Source organism: Salvia splendens, chromosome 4 (assembly GCF_004379255.2).
Source record: "Salvia splendens isolate huo1 chromosome 4, SspV2, whole genome shotgun sequence".
Taxonomy (NCBI): Eukaryota; Viridiplantae; Streptophyta; class Magnoliopsida; order Lamiales; family Lamiaceae; genus Salvia; species Salvia splendens.
This window is the reverse complement of record NC_056035.1, coordinates 14,266,567-14,271,110: the sequence shown is the minus strand read 5'-3', so window position 1 is coordinate 14,271,110 and position 4,544 is coordinate 14,266,567. Positions and strand designations below refer to the sequence as shown.

The 4,544-nt window shown below is 32.5% G+C and overlaps 1 long non-coding RNA gene across 2 annotated transcripts; it reads right to left on the bottom strand.

The window, feature by feature from the left end:
- Positions 1–598: 598 nt before the first annotated feature.
- LOC121800510 lies at positions 599–1,490 on the bottom strand. Of its 2 annotated transcripts, none has more exons than XR_006050521.1 (3): positions 1,395–1,490; positions 1,017–1,187; positions 599–932 (listed from the first exon to the last, which is right to left on the bottom strand). It is a non-coding gene; the product is annotated as an uncharacterized LOC121800510 (long non-coding RNA). The 2 variants fall into 2 exon arrangements; XR_006050522.1 differs by having other exon boundaries at positions 1,364–1,478.
- Between the last annotated feature and the right edge of the window lie 3,054 nt (positions 1,491–4,544).

The following is a 4,544-nucleotide window of genomic DNA, read 5'->3' as shown; positions in this document are numbered from 1 at the left end:
TTTCGGTTGAACCGCCGGTTCATGAACCGGAACCGGTGGTTCAGGCCAAAAACCAGCGGTTTTGAACCGCCTGGTGAACCGACAGTTTTTGAACCGGAACCGGAACCGCCGGGACCCTTGGCGGGCCGGTTCCGGTTCATGCGTATATTGAACCGTGAACCGCTGGTTCATGAACCGGAACCGGCGGTTCGGAACCGTTGTGCACTGCGTATGATATGATATTCAGCTATTTTGAACTAGTTTGGGTATGGTAATTTAACCTTGTACATCGTGTGTTATTCCGCACAAACTGTAGTACTTTAGTCGTGATTATAAAAGTCGACATGTATATTTTGACAACTTCAATCACAATGATTGTACGTAATGTGTAACTTCATACAACGATATGGTACTTCATTCGTGATTTTTAGTTAAAAGGTCGACAAAATAAAATTGTGTATTTTAGGATCATAAGGATATTTATTAAAACGTCTGGTACTTCATTCGTGATTTATTAAAAGGCCTGGCACTTCATTCGTGATTTATTAAAACGTCAACAAAATTGTGATATATAATTGACTGAACTGAACAAACAACTTTAACACTCCGGTACTGGTAATGATTAAAGGAAAGAGTTAACATTACATAAGGAGAAAAATTACAATGCATAACAAAAATATTGCAATCTTCATATTTCAGGACATTTTGATGGTTTTATCAATTTGTAACTTAAGACCTACGCACTCTTCAGTTTTCAAGCTCAATTTTAACTTTAGCTCTTCACATTCTTCAGTTTTCATACACAATTTATCTTCAAGAACACTGTCCATAATTTCTTTGCATCGGAGTTATTCTTCAAACTTATCTCGTTCGAGCTTGATTTTTTGAAAGTAAGTGTCTTGGCTTGGGGAAAGACCCGCATCAACCCAGTGAAAGAATCTGCAATCATCTTCCTGCATAATTCATTCAAAATCATTACATTTCGTATCCGTAAAAGTTAAATGGAACATTTTCTTTATGGTTCTACCATACCATACCTTCCATATTGGACAACGATAGTAACGTCGACCAGGATTAGCAGCCGTCCTAGATATCACTAGCTCAGCCTCAAGATCATGATTATAGTTCACAATCTGTGGACGAGGCCAATCACAATTGAAACTTGACCCGAACGATTGAGAACTAGAAGAAGACATTGCAACAAGCACCTGAATTGAAAATCAAAACCCAAAACATATTAAAAACTTATACACCATTATTTGTGAAATGAAATCCCCAAAAAATTGCACGACACAGCCTAACAGACATAAATCCTAAATTGAATACAACCAAATTCAGCTGCAAAATCCATCCAAATTCAGCTGCAAAATTGACCCAAATTCACCTTACCCGTCACCGGTCAGAGTGCAAGTTACCTAAATTGCGATGTCAAACTCAGCTATAGGATGAACGACTGAGTATACGATGGTAGGGAGCACACTCATTAGACGAAAGAAAAGGAATGGATGAAGAATTGTGAGTGAAGAGAAATGAATTTCAAACCCTTAAAATATAGAGGGAAATACACAGCTTGGGAAATATCAACTATGATTTGACAAAAGTCTCTCGGTAATGTCTGCAAGTCGTGTATGTGTGTGCAGAGTAGGCCTGCAAGTTGCGGGTAATATGACTGAAATGCCCTTCAAGGCATTTGGGTAGTTTGGTCCGAAAATTGACTACAAGTACAAGATATGTGATTATGTTTAAGGTTAGAGTCTTCCGGAGATATTTTTTTTGTTATGGAGATGCAGTTTCACAAACAGAAACGTTATATGTAGTTAACCCTAATAAATTTATGCTATCAAATAAAAGAGTTGTGACATTATAACTCTGGTCCCACAAATATTATTTAGCCGTCTACATGCGTCACGATTGAGACAGTGATTTATTATAGGTATGGTTTGTCACAAATCACAAACCATCCTAAAAATGCATCTATTCTTCGGGTCACATGTTGCTTTTTGCAGTTGGTGATGGGGAAATGAAATCCATTAAATTAATGCTAGAATTAAATTATGTATATATCATAATTGGGGTTTAATAAACCCTATTGCACAATTGTGAAATTGAACTAAAAAGAAAGAAGAAGAAGTTACAATTGACACACCAAAAATTAGGATAGAGGATCCAAGGGACTACCATCTAAATCTGACTCATTTCCGATTTCATATCATATTTCTATTATTCCATTGTATTATATGTCCACGTAAAATCATTTATTATAACAAAATGTATTATTCCATGAAAGAGAGCCTAACACCACTGTATTTACAACAAGTGGAGTGAAATAATAGATGAAAATGATCATTAGTTATTTGTCTATATCTTGAATTGTGTACTTATGCTTGTGCACTTATTCAATATTCCATCTGTCAATTTGCACATAAAAGAACAAACTATTTTCCATCATCATACACAATATTTCAATCTTTCAACCTTGCAATTTTTTACACATGAGGCATCATCATGAAGTAGAATTAATGGGGATCAAATTTATATCTTTCCCAGCTGTGTAATAGTATACCAATCAAAGATTGTGACAAATTATTCTCCTAACTTTTATTTATGTATAAATAGATTTTTTACTGGTGTGTGAAATCGAGGTTAACTTTTTTTCCTTTCCAAATCGGATTCATTAATCCGGACGTTTTTCCTATGTAAGTAAAAAAAAGATTATTTTACAGATTATTACTTGAATCTAAAATTCATAGTGACATATTAATAATTATGTTATTTGGAACAAAATATTGGCACTATATACTACTATTTTGACCGAAAAGATAATCTCATATGAAATGGTTAAAAGTTTGGCCAGAGCTTAAAACCACCGGATTTAAAATTTCACCCAACCTACCCCAATCTAAAAATATAATTTTTGAATAATACTCCATATCACATTAATATCTCAATAGCATACAAATTTAGAACCATAAGAATTAGTCTATGACGATTCTAGGAGTTCTTGTTTAGGGAGTAGAACCTATAACTTTTTAGATATATAGTGACAACAAATATGTCTTGATTGAAAAGAATACAAAGTTTCTTGTGGGTATATGATCAAAGTAAGTAACAATTAACAGAGAGACTATCTCAATCAAATTAATCACGCATCAATATGTATATTGTGTACATTTATAGAGTATGAGATCAATTATTGTAGAAGTGATGATAATAGTTTCTTTGGCTACTACCATAAGTTTGAACTCAGACAAAGAAAATCTTATGTCGGCAAACATAATATGTGATCTTTGGCTACTAACTTTCTTAAGTTGCTAACTTATCAACGCAGTGTATTAAAAATATCAGAACGATGACATTAAAATGTTAACGCATAATTTTGTTGACATTTCAATAAATTGTGTTGACATTTTTAACACACTGCGCTGATGAGTTAATAGAGTTAGCAACTTAAAAGGTTAGCAATATAACGCACCATGTGATCAATATAAGAACCTTATCTTTTAAAATATAAAAATTGTGACCTAATTTTTGTTGCAAAATTTTGAAAAAATTTAAAATTATTTAGAACGCAAAAGAAAGCGTTCTTAAATTGATGACAGACTATCTTAATATTTTTCTTTTGAAGGACACTTGGATTTGAATCTCCTAAGATGCCAAAAATGAAGACACCTTTTTTAAAACGTTAATGATATAAATGAAAACACAAATTAATATTTGTAATTGTATTAAAAAAAGCTTAACCTTTATTAAAAATTTTGTATGTACGAGCCTTGGAATATCGTAGCATTTAATTTTATCAAAAAGTATACAAATATAATTAAGATTCGACATGTAGTACAGTATCGAATTTATTTTGTGTTTATATTTTTCGGTTAAATGTGCTAAAATATTGCAGTAATTCCACACGCGACTTATAACTGTGATTGAATATGGGGACTAATAATAATAAAAATAAAAATAATGATAAAAATGAAACTAACATGGACTTTATGCAATTTCAGTTGGAATGAATTAGTATTAATTTAACTATAATAAAACAATTAAATTCTGAGATTAAAAATGAGTTTTTATTTTCACATGGTATAAGATTGGCATAACTAAAACTGAACTTGATGTTAACCAGTCCCATCAACCTCCCCCAATAATACAACAAGAGGAAGACATATTTTCGCCATTTGTATGTAAACCCCATTCTCAAGCATGGGTCACCATTTTGTTTTTTTGTTTCTTTTTTCTTATTGTTTTGCTCTGGAAGGGTATGTAAGCGTTGAGGGTTGGTCATGATTAGACGATCTAACAAATTAATTCATGTACATTCAACTCAATTACACAAATCTCTCTCTAAACTTTGCTTTTAGTAGTGATCTATCTTTAAATCACATACCTCCACTGATTAAACTATTCTAACTAATAGACAACAAATGGTAAAGTAAGAGAAAGATAGAAAGAAAAAATTATTGGAGTATTGTTAGCGGGGAATGAGACTCATTTCATTAAAGAGAAAAAAAATTCCTTAAAAAGAATTGGTCTATTTTTAAGGGACATCTACAGTCGAGGATTAGAAG